Source organism: Chenopodium album, chromosome 2 (genome assembly GCF_948465745.1).
Source record: "Chenopodium album chromosome 2, dcCheAlbu1.1, whole genome shotgun sequence".
Taxonomy (NCBI): Eukaryota; Viridiplantae; Streptophyta; class Magnoliopsida; order Caryophyllales; family Amaranthaceae; genus Chenopodium; species Chenopodium album.
The window spans coordinates 47159483-47172742 of NC_137835.1; the positions used below are offsets into that span (position 1 = coordinate 47159483).

Consider the following 13260-nt stretch of genomic DNA (forward strand, 5'->3'; position numbering starts at 1 on the left):
TCTCATAGATTCCGCGAAGGAACCGGAAAAAGATCAAATTTTTGGGCTACTCGACATCTTGACTTCGCATCCCCTTTCCTTAGGCAATGACCCATGATTCCCTTCCCCGAATAGTGACTCAACTTTCTAGGTCGAAAGGTCTTTCCCCAAGGTTGTAACGTAAGGCATAAAGGGTGAAGGTAGGCTAAAATTTAAAATTTGGCGGTTTTTCTAAAAAGTGAAGCAAAAGGGTGATCAATCCTTAACAACACGATCAAGAAATCACCAAACAAATTAAAAGCAACACCCCCAAGCTTATTTGAAGCTATACTCACAAGAAATATAAACAAAAAGCGTAAACGCTTCTCCCCCAAGCTTAAATGAAGCATTGTCCTCAATGCTTAGAAGGAGAAAAGAATACATCAAAATATTTTTGAATTTTCATTTTTTTTTTCAATTTTTTTTGTGTTTTTTTTATGAATTGCTTTGTCCTTGCCTTTTTCTAAATTCGGACGGCTTTTCCAAATTGCAATTATTTGTCCATGCCTTTTAAGAAGTAGGACGACTTTTACTCATATACGCGTGCCATTATTCACAACAAAGAATAAAATCACAAACTTGCATCAAGGGAACCATGTATATCAACTACATCACCACAACTCCTTCAAGAATGATCAATTGCTTCACAAAAACAAGAAAAGAAAGAAAATGAAACAAAAGGCCAAAGATCTAAAGATGTGGCTTGAAAAGAAGGAAATCGGCTCAAATGGTTGCAAGAAGGCAAATGGGAACCCAAAAACAAATATGAAACAAACTAACCTAAAAATGAAAAATACCACCTCGAAAAAGGTGCCTTTGTCCTCCCTAGATAGCTCACTCTCGGGTTTAAGAATCATTCATCAAGCTTTATAGATTAGGCTTGCAAAGTCAAGGATCCATGCCGCTCATGCAAGAATATGATGAAAGCTTGAACAAATATAAATCTCACATGGTTGTAGCAAAAACTCACTAAGGTTGTCAAATCGAAGATAGGGAGCAACTACCAAACATGCCACAAACAAGTAGAATCCGGCTTCATGATCCCCCTAGTTCTAGACAACTACCTCAACATGCTTTATCCTAGAATCAACCAAACGTAATCTCAAACCGTGCACACCACTACCACTTAGGAAGAAAAGCATTCAAGTATACAAGTCCAAATGTTATTGTCCAAAGCAAGAACAAAACAAAACACATAGCAAATTTGCCTTGATAGAAACAAAAATCTTTTTGGAGTTTTTCAAAATATAAGAACATGGAAAAGCATATACAAAGGTGCATAGAATTTATGAATAAACATCCCACCAAACATGATAGAATACCGTCTCCCAAGCTTGAATGAGACATTACACTCAAACATAAATCAAACAATCCAAGGGAGGGGAAAACAAGGAGATCAATCCAATCAAACTAACATATGTCGAACAAGTCATCATCCACTAGAGAAAGAGCAAGGAAGGATATTACCGAATATTAGGTGGGTGTAAATACCCGCAAATTACCCAATTTTACCCTTTCAAGGCTAACAACCTCTAGTATTGAATTTGCCTTCCTTATGCTAGCAAAAATAGGAGTCAACCTTCCTTGATTCTTGATCCATATTGAAGCACCAAAGTATATCAAGTCATGTACCTAGCAAAAGGCACACAAACATTTCCATGAGATAAAATCTATTCTAAAAAGAAAATAAAATGAAAGCAATAAAACACGGGTTACTTCCCGAGAAAGGCTTGCTCAAGGTCCAAGCTTGACCGCTCTAGAAAATAATAATTCTACGCACGCAAGAGCTTGTCAAATGCACTACTACACATTTCATATGATAGAAGGTAGGCAAATGACGGGATAAGAACATGCAACAAGATCGTTGCACGCAAGTGAGAAGGGAGATGCCAAAAGAAAGAAGAAGAGGGATCAAAAGGAAAAACAAGAAAATAAGAAGAAGAAGGGGGAATAAAAGAATGGAAAGAAAAAGAAAAAGGCAAATCCTCCTCACTAAAATATTTTTGGGCGGCAACATCACCCTTTTCCTCAACAATAGACGAATGAGGGACATTATGATCATCATAGACAAGGGAGTCCCCAATAGGCTTATCAACAAAGGAAGGGAGAAAAATAGGGCAATAGGGGATGTGGTCAAACCTTTGAGAAAAAAGGTATGAGAAATAGGCAAAGGGTTCGCGAATCCCTCAACACAAGGTCTCACATCGCCAATGAGGGCATGAAAATCAATCATAGAGTCCTCAAATGAAGTCCTCTCACAATCGACATCTCCCTCAAGCTCAAAAAATCCAAAGCAATCAACCTCATCCTTCTTTGCACCACAATAAACAACCTTTCCTTCCACAAACTTAAAACCCAAGTCCTCAAAACCGTGCATGAATGGATGCAAATATAGCTCAAAATCATCTCTCTCCCATGAAGCATCATCAATGAACTCACTTAGAAGGCTATGAGTTTTCATTTGACTCTCAATAAACACATTGGACATAACCTCAAACAAGTCCAAACACTCATGGATAGAAGAGTCACATTCATACACTTGACACTCATCATAATCAACCAAGGAAGAGGAGTTTAGATTCACAAAATAATCATAATCATCATCACTCTCAACTCCCTTTCCTTACTCCTTTGCTAAACAATAGGATCCTCACACACTCTTGGTTGTTCAAAATGATCATCATCATCATCCTCAACACACACATCAAATTGAGATTTTTCATAAACAAGCATCAAGGATGACAATTGGCTTTCTAACTCATTTTTTTTTCTCTTTCCCTCCTCAAGACGCTCCTCATTATTTTTCATTATCTCTAATTGACCTCTCATAGATTGAAGAATCATCCCCTTACTAGTCCCAAGATCATCATTAAGCTCAATGTGCCTAATTTGAGACTCAAATATATCAACAAGAGATTCAAAAGATGTAGAAGGTTGAGGCTCAACAAAAGGAGAAGAAATACAACCAAGATTGGAAGAATCAACATTAAGATCATGAGCATATTCATCACAATGGGGAGTAGGGGCACAATCAAGGGCATGAGATTCATCATCAAGAGAACGAAGCACATCACAAGAAGGCATGGTAAATAATGAAGAATATTGAAACACACCATTAGCATCAACTTGAGCATGTACTTCATCGTCATGAACAAAAGGGAAAATGGAGTTGAAATCATGTGTTCTAGGTTCACTAATGGGATCATGTGACAAATCATGGGAAATCATGCTAACATTAGAAGAATCAAGGCATTGCACCTCAATATTATAACCATGATTGTCCCTATTTTAAACATCCCTAGCAAACCAAACATAGAAATCCCAAGCATCATCAATTGACAATGCTCTAAATTCACCATTATGCACACATTCAACTTCATCCCTAGTTTGCTCATTCAAACCAAAATAACAAATCTCACAAGCCTCCCAAAGACTACAACAATTATAGTCAAGAAATCCCTCTAGTTTATTAAAATATTCACATAAAGGCTCATTGTCAAATTGAGGAAATGAGAGACATGCCATTTTTTTATTCACAAAACAAACAAAAATCAAATAAAAGTCAAAATATACACAAAGACCTAGACTCAATCAATCAAAAACACTCAAACCTAGAAACCGTTCCCCTACAACGGCGCCATTTTGACAAGGGGAAAAACTAGGTCGTTATCTAATCTCCCCTAAAACAAACTAAATTTATAAACACTTAACAAACCTAAATACGAGTATAGAGGCAAGTCAAGGGTCGAACCCAAAGGAACGGTAATGTTCAAGCACTTTCAATTATGCGCCTAAGCTAGGTCGATGACGAAGGTAAGAGAGAATACTAACAACTAACAAAACAAGTAACCTAGGAAATAAAAAACTAGGAACGGGGATCAACAAGTAATCATGTCAATTGCAACAACTTGGGAAGAGCAAGCCAATCAAAGGTTGTGAGGACTAAATGATAAGAACAATCAATAGGAATCAAAGAGCTATCTCCTAATTGTTAAGCTAGGGTTCACTATGAATAACAAACTAAGAGAATCACAATCAAAACCAATTGATAATTGCAATTCCTAAATCAACTGTTCATGTCATTAGCAATTACAATGCAATATAGCATAATTCTCAAGGCCAAATTGAATTACATACATGCAAACCTTCACTAATCACTTTAATCTCAACAATCTATCAACACAATTCCCAAATTAATCACAATTAATCAATCATACAAGTTTCACCCAATTCCTAGCCAAACAACTATTCAAGAATCATCATCTATCAACTAACAACTATAGAGAACAAGAATCAACAAAATATCAAGAATAATTACTCTAATCAAACATCAAATATCCAAAATCAAACCAAACAAACATCAAATTAAACAAAGCAATTGAATGAGATAGAGTTTAGAAATGCTCATTGATAATTAAGAAGATCTCCAACACAATTGTCACACTTGCATCTTCAATCTCTCAATCACCATTGAAATTCCTCACTTTCTCTCTCTAAAATTACTCCTAATCTAGGCTAATCTAGAGAGAGAAGCTCTCAACCTAAGAGAGAGAAAACTATTCTTATTCAGAAAATAGAATAATAGTTGGTTCTAATTATCCCCAAAAATGGGTATTTAAACTAAGCTAAGAAAAATAATAAAAGAAAGAAAATAAAATAAATAAACTAAGAAAAGGAAAATAGAAATTAAGAAAGGAAAAATAAGTTAAGAAAAGAAATAAGAAAAAGAGAAATAAATAAAAATAAAAGGAAAAGAAAAAGAAAATAAATCCCGAAAAAAATGAAAACAAATCAGACCCTCTAACTCCCCTCCTTTTCCTTTCGTGGCTGATCTGAATTTCATCATTGAAGGCCATCACCATCATCACCGTCCATCAATCATCATCAACTCCAATCATCACCGCTCATCTTCATCATCTATCATCAAGCATCAATCAAGGCCGTTGGTCTTCTTTAAAAAAATCACGTGAGAATCTTATGATACGGTTCAAAATGAACCTAGAAAGCGGCGCCCGCGGTGGTCTAAGCCGCGCCCACTCCAGAGCCACCGCGTCCGCGGGAAGACCTCGGGACAACCGCGGCTACTTACTGCCTGATTTGAGGCATCGATCCCGCGTCCAATCCTCTCACACCCGCGCCCTCGGGGAATTCCAATTGAATTGGGGGAAATAAAGGAGGTTGCGAGAGTGGTGGCTGAGCAGGGGGTGTTGGAATTAGTTGCGGGTTTCGCTGATGCTTGGAGGAGATAAAGGGGGTTGCGCGAGGTGGTTCAATGATGGTGAAGTCGGGGCTGTACTGGTGACTATTGTTTGCGTGGTTGAGGAGGTAAAGTTGTTGTGGCTTGGATGGTGATTTGTGTGGTGGTGGAGTGCGCGTGAGAGGGGGCAGCAGGTATGGCATTTGATTAAAGGTGATTGGAGTGGAGAAGTAGATTGTGGTGTAGGTGGTAATTTGCTGGAGTGTGCTGCGGGATGTTGGTGGTTGTGGTGTTGGTTGGGAGCAGGGGAGATCGGTGAGTGGTAGTTGTTGTTGTTGTTGGTGATTGCAATTAAGGGAGTGATTTGGTGAAGGGGGCAGGGGAAGTAATTGGTGTGGTGAAGGATAAGAAATGGTGGGGCGAAGGGAATGTTGGCAGCAAAAGGGATAAGACAATGTTGGCTTGTTTTCGTTGCAACACTTAAGTGATTTTGAAGCTAAGACCTCGAAACATCAAGCTTGGACATCGGAACTCCGAATATGACAATGTAACTCGTGTCTTGTCCCGAGCAATCACCTACACAAACAACCGAACATGAGGGAGAAAAAGAAGACAAATAAAATAAAATAAATAAAAGAAAAATAAATAAAAGAAATAAAAGAAATAAAACTAAAACCACGAATTAAGGACTAAAGTAATGAAAAACACATATAAACTAAACAAAACTCAAAAAGAGTTATTAAAATGGAAAACCAAATAAAACTAAAAAAAATATAGGAAAATAATGAAAGAAAATAGAGGAAAAGAACCTAAATCTTATTCTTTTGAGCGCCATAAATGACGCTTATCAAACATGCATAAAAGGTGTGATCAAGCAATAAAAAAATAAAATATAATATATATCAAGCAACAATAATAATCATAATAATAATAATAATCATAAATAAAATAATCATCATCAAAATAATAATAATAATAATAATAAATTATAACAATTATAATCATAATCATGTTCATGTTAATATTAAAGCATAATAAAAAGAGCAAGATCCTAGGCATGATACTAACAAGATTAATAACAAATCCTAGCATGTCACTAAGCAATAAAAATCAAATCTTTATCCTTAACATGATACTAACAATCATAAATATTAGGAAGAACGTAGGAAGCATCGCAACAATCATATTTATTATTAAAATTACCTTAGACATGATACTAGGAATATGATAATAACAATTTAAACATGATTTCTAGATCATAATATCAATTAAAACCATTAAAGCACTTACTTTGATGCCTCGTACCTCTTTCTAATAACAAAATACACACGTTAGTAACTTCAAGGAAAATAATAAACAAACAATTAAATTAAATAATTGAAATAGAGATTTGGGACCAAACCCTCATAAATTAAACCTTTCACGTCTAGGGCTAAGACAACTTTGAATATGGCTAGGTGTTTCTAGATCTTGCGAATGCGGAATTTTGTATGAGAAAACAAAGTTTAGAAAAAGGAAGAAAGAGATGAATGATTGAGAGAATGAAAGAATTAATGATTGCGAATGAAAACTGATTGTAGATGAGAACTCGTGAATGATGAGAATTGGTGAATCAAAACGGAGTTTTTAATACGTTATTTATAGAGAAAATCAGCCAAAAAGATAAAATACCAACACTGGCGCCAGGCGCCAGGCCTGGTTCTAGGCGCCAAAGCCCGGGGTCAGGCGCTAAGCCTGGTTTTACCGCGTTTTCGAAAATCAAAAAGTTTGCCGTACTGGAGGATAAAATCATATAATTTCCTCGAAAATGCTATTTGATTTTAATTAAAACTCTGAAAAGTCAAAAAGTCAATTAATCAATGCTAATTGAATTAGGAATGAAAAGAACCTTCTAGAAGAATCTAGAAAACTAAAACCATTCCTAATTTCATTAGGAATGATAAATCATATTAGGCCCTCCCCTAGATCATTGGGCCGCATATAAGGCTCAAACGAGGCCTAGCTTAGTAAATTTGCCATAACTTCCTCAATATTCATCGGAATCGGGCTTATAATATATCGTTGGAAAGCTCTTGTCAAGCCCCATCCAACTACACTATTATTGGACCCATATCATTGACCAACCAAACTGGGTTGGCTGTTTTCTTAAAATAAGTTTTCAAAAACAGAGAGAAGAGAAAAGAAATTAAAACTTTCCGCAACACTAGACTTTCCACACTTTCGCTTCATTTGATTATGATTCGACGTGAAAGGTACTCATCAGTGGGTTTTGTTTTGCGGAGACACAAATGGGTGTCTACAGAAGCCCCCACTTTGACTGAGTTTGGAGAAAAGCAAGTTTTGAAAACAAAAGTCAAAGTAGCGATAGGGACGGAGAATGATTCAGAACGTTCTGCGATCCTAAATCACCCTTGCAACGCCGATACCTGCAAAACTAGCGTTAGTTAAACAGATAAAAGAGTTAAGAAACAGGTATCTTGCACCATCGAGCACACGTCTCTAAAAGTAACCGATTTTCTGCCGCTTTATTGTTGTTTTTATGACCTTCTGCAAGCTAGAGAATGTCATCCCGCTTGAAAACCGCTACGCCTGTAACCGCTTCCAAATTAGAATATTGCTTCCCCTGAAACGATCCTCCTCCGCTATGATAATATTCCACGTCCAAGGGAATACTATCAAAGATTGCTTTTCTTGAAACAAATCCTCATACGTATTGATAATATTCCACGTCCAAGGGAATACTATCGAAGATTATTTCTCTTAAAACAATCTTCATCCGCATTGATAATATTCCACGTCCAAGGGAATACTATCGAAGATTATTTCTCTTGAAACAATCTCCATCCGCATTATGACCATCTTCCATGCCTAAGGGAATATGATCGACGACAACTTTGCCTGAAATGACCTCCGGTTGTTTGTGACAACTCTCCGCAAGCTAGGGAATGCCGTTTGAAGATATCCTTACTTGAAGTCATCCTCATTTGATGCGATAATTTTCCAAAGGAAATTACCGAAGACCCACGCCTGTCGATCTTTAAAAATTCGCCTGAATTTGCTCCCGCTATGCCTGTATGTCGGCGCTTCTGTTGCTTTGAACCTGTACGTCGGTGCTCTTTTGCTTTTGAACCTATATGTCGGTGCTTTTTGTTAGTGAGCCAATGCTTAGGCGCTTTAAGCTAAGTGAGACGATCTTTCATCAGGTCGATCACTTTAGGTAATCAAGCCGATTACAAAATCATGTCAAATTGCTTAGAAGGGCAAACTGGCGTACCAAGGAACCCAAAAATATGTTGAAAAAAGGTAGAACAACCTCACCAAGTGGCTCGGTGCTGTAGCGCCACTAAAAAACCATCAGCGCCACTCAATTAGCCTTAGCGCCAGGCGCTGAGATTGGCGCCAGGCGCCAAGCCTAACTTTTGACGCCAATGCATAGGGCTTGGCGCCAGCACGGGGATTTCCTTAAATACCCCTTTCCTCTTCATTTTGCTGGCTGCTCGTCGCGAAATTGCTCGAAAAAAATCCGAAAACTTCAATTGCTCGGTTTTTGCTCGTTTCTCAACCGAATTCGCTCAAATTTGTTGCAAATGAAAGCTCTTTTCATCTATTTTCTTGATCTATGTAAGTTTCCTTCAAACTCACATCAGTTTTTATGAATTTTTGGCGTGTTTATTTACGAATTTCATGTAAATTCAAAATTTATAATGCCCAATTTGCTTTGTTTGTCTAGTTTTATGCCATGAAATTTCTTGATTATGTTTATATATTGCTTTGGGAGTAATTTGAGACTTGTTTGACTCAATTTGGTGAAGAAATGAGCAATTTGCCATTGTTGGACCTCTTAAGGTCGTGAAGAACAATGTGACTAGTTCTTGATGTTTTTGCTAGCAATTCTTGTCCAATTTGTCAGAATAATTACTATAGTGTTGCAAGAAATTGTTTGATTGCTTGAAAAATGCCATTATGCTCAATTTGAATTTGTGCTCTGTTTTAGTACTACGTACTCTGATTTTTGCGAACATAGTATCATGCGGCTAGGCGAACCTTAGATACAATAGAACTTTAATTTATGATGTTTTTGCACATTGTAGTATGGCTAGACAGCGAGGCTCGGGTTCACGGTCCCGAAACACCAGACGAGAGCATGAGCCCGTAGAGGATGATGTCACACCTTCCACTTCGCTTGGTCGACTTCCAGAGTGGGATGAGCGGAACCTGTTCTTCACCCCCGTCCACCTCATTTCTGAGAGGTTGAGACGAGGCATCACGGTCTGGAGGACGCACTATCACGGTTCCGGCTGTGATGGTTTGGGCGATTTGTACAAGATGTACATCGCCGGGGATCTTGAGATGAGACTCCTATGGGAGTCTTGTGGACTGACCATACTGTTCGAGACCTCTGAGGCTATGGTTGCCTCCAGCGGGGGTCATCATGTAGTGCGCGCTTTGGTGGAGTTCTTCTGGGACACCACCAACACTTTCCATTTCCCCTAGGGCGAGAGGATGGTCACCCCTACGGACTTCAGTCTCATTACAGGACTGGAGTTCAACTCCGTGCCACTACCGCTCGACAGTGGGATCGACGTCTTTTCTTCGAAGGTCGAGGAGCTGTTGGGGCCTATCGCTATTCGGGCCCGAGGTGAGGTCGATACGACTCAGTTTAGCGCTAGGGGATTTCGCCGCTCGACGCTGGCATCGGCTTTTGATGACGATGCGACTACCCGAGAGCGGCGAGTGCGCATCTTTGCGCTGATGTTGTTGTCAGGGGCATTCTCCCCTGACAAAGGTAGTAGGGCGTTGCTTTATTACCTTCCTGTTGTCTGTGATCTTAATCAGATCGGGACTTATGACCGGGCCAGCTTGGCCTATGTTGACTTCGTTCGTGCGCTGAGGGACTCGTGTCGGCACCGGTCCTTTGGGACGAATGTTGCTTTGTCCGCCTTTTGGAAGGTCGTAGAGGTAAACATTATTCCCTATAAAGTTTAGCTCTACACTTTAGCTAGCATTTACTAACAATTTTAACTCCTTGTAGATCTGGTTCTACGAGCACTTCCCTTCTGCTGCGCCGGCGAGACCATCGCCACGCGGATTTCCAGTGAGCGCCTCTTGGGGCGGCCGCCATGTTGATATGTCTACTACACATGTTCGGAACTGGATCATCGCGGTACGACTTTTATTGTTTATTTACTTTTCTGTGATGCTTTTAGGTATACTTTCGCCTGATTGATGTTCTTTGTAGGGGGCTGAGGTGGTATACCGGCCATGGGGCGGCTGGACAGTCGTTGGGTTAGCCGCATAGTATTCTACTGAGCGTCGTTATTTCTTGGGGACTTATGGGGCGATCGCGTAGTTAGGAGAGAGGGTTGCTAGACAGCATTCCTCTGATGTTTTCGTCGTTCCTACTCCTCCACCACGTCATATGTACGACGAAGCGCGGTTGTTGAGCATGTCTGAGGGAGCTGGTACCCCTTTGCAGTCTTACGTGATCCTTGGGCGGTGCTATGCTGAGGAGCTACTACCGTTGTTAGCTCCAGCCCCTGTACCGGCTAAGGATGTGAGGGTGAGATTTTTCAGCTTTTACTTTCCATGAAGTAGCCCCCAAGTAATATTTTACTGACTTCTTTGCTTTATTAGGGCAGTACTGCTGAGTTCGTGCCACCTCGTATGTCCATCCACTACCAGGGGACATATGGGCCGATCGAGGAGATGATTCCTCCGGCTCCCGAGGGCGAGCGCTTCGTGGAGCGGTCGATTCCTCGCCACCAGACTCGAGTAAGCCTAGTTATTCACAATTTTTTTGTTCATACATCATGCATATTTACTGACTTATTTCTCTGACAGTTTTCGCGCGAGGTGGTTTCGGCGATGGCACGATGTATAGATGCCTTCCGGAGCCAGCTCGTCCGGATGAGGAATGCGGCCATTTACCGTCGGGATGACGTGATCCGAGAGGTAGTCTTTCTTTATATATTTTTTGCATTATCGATTCAATTTTGCCTTGTTTCTGATTTAATTCTTTTTGCAGGGCCAGCCTATTGCTTCTCACACCCGCACGAGACCTGAGGGGCGGAGGGATCCGGCGAGGTCCAGCTTGAGAAGTCGTCGTACTTCGTCAGGGGGTAGAGGTGGTCGCTCTTAGGTTGCTCATGCTGACGTTGCAGAGGGCTCGGGATCTTCTTCTGAGGGTGCTCATGCTGCACCGGTAGTAGAGGCTACCTCGGCTTTTAGAGGTGGTGGGATATATGAGGTAGGCTCGTCATCGCAGCAGCCTCCGCAGCCTCAACCTCAGGTTGATCTTGGGTGGAGTGGTCCTACATTGAGTCTTCCTCCTCCTACGGAGATTGGAGCTGGAGCTGGGGCTGGTGGAGAGGTGACTCCTCGTACGACGCAATTTTACGATATGATGGGCCTACGTCCTCCAGCGTCGTAGTTTGTTCCTAAGTATATTTTATTTTGACTTTTCATAGAACTTTGCCTTAGACTCACTATTTTTAGACATATTTTGTATATTTATGCTATTATGAGTTTATTTGTTTGTTATTATTATGTGTATGTTTGTGTGAACAAGAGAAGTGTGACAAACGATTTTGAGCAAAAATTCCGTCATATTTATTATTGATGGAGGGTATCCGACTCTCTCCCCCAAAAAGAAAGAAAAAATAAAAAAAGAAAAAGTCAAATAAAATGTCGGGTGTTTGGAATTTAATTTAAATAAAGTCCAAAAAGAATAATATAATTAAAAATAATAGCTAAGGATATAAAAAATGTTTAGGAAAAATAAACGGAGCCATAAAGTCATTAGTCGACTCGAGTTTAGGATTAAAAACGCAAGTTAAGCACGCGCGTCTGTTGTGACAACTTGGCGCCAGCTGGCGCCACAATATGGCGCGTGGCGCCAAGCGCTGGCGACTGGCGCCAATTACGGGATTTGACGCTGATGCCGTATTTCATTCTGATTAAAACTTCTCGCAATTTGTGTATAAATAGCCCCTTGCCCAGCCGATGCTTTTCATAATTCCAGCGAATAAAATAATTCTTTGCTTTAGAAAAAATAATAACCATGTCTTTAGTCAGCAAAACCTTCACCCAATATACTCATGAATGGTGTCGATCTCTTAATTCTAGGGAGAGAAAAGAATTAGATTTATCTCACTTGGGGGTAATTTATGGCATCAAAGGAGTAGATCTCGACATAGATTTCATACATACCGCTCCAGAATTTTGGAATGTTGATACTCATTGCTTTAGAATAGGGTATGATGAGATTAGCCCTTTGCCAGAGGAATTCGGTGCTATTTTAGGCTTCCCTGCAATAGACCTTATAGGAATCCCTAGAGTAGATGCTTATTATTATAAGGATTTTGAGCGCTTCTTTAATTTTAAAGAAAGGGATTTATCAAAAATAGTAGATGGCAACATAGTGAATTTGAAAGAATTCGCACGCCATTATTTTGATAAACCTCTTTCTGAATCTTTTCATATATATAGAAGAAGGACGTTCCTATTTTGCATGCTTAATAAATTTTTTCTTAGTAGTGGTAAAAATAATGAAGGCCAGTCAATTATAACCACTGTTTTAGAACAAATAGAATCAGGGAGAAATCCAATGCCATTGATAGTTGGAGAGACTATGATTAGTCTTGATGAACTGAAAAGGGACCCAAAAGCAACTTTTCGCGGCTCTCCAATTTTATTACAGGTAGAAAAATAATATTTTTAATTATAGAAATCAAAAAATATATTTTTGTATTGTAATAATAATTTATTTGCATTGCAATTTTTTTTTTACAGATGTGGCTAATGGAAAGGCTAGGATTAATTGCCCTCCAGACGATATTGAGAAGTATACTCCCAATTTCTTCGTGAGAAGGAAGAAACGTTACCCTAAGATTGGGCGCCATGGTTGGAGAAAAGTCTTCGAATCACGTGATTTTGCTATCAAGTGGGTCGTCCCATGGTGGAAAATAGAAAGGATGGTTGGTGTCAACAAGCAACCTTTCTGCCGACTTCCAAGTTTGTCTCGTGTGACTTATTATTACCCTTGC

General features: G+C 39.5%; 1 protein-coding gene across 1 annotated transcript in view; it reads left to right on the top strand.

The window, feature by feature from the left end:
- Positions 1 to 13260, top strand: part of LOC145572387 (uncharacterized) — a 59506-nt gene that overhangs the window by 39187 nt on the left and 7059 nt on the right. The gene's annotated exons all lie outside the window — the stretch shown is intronic.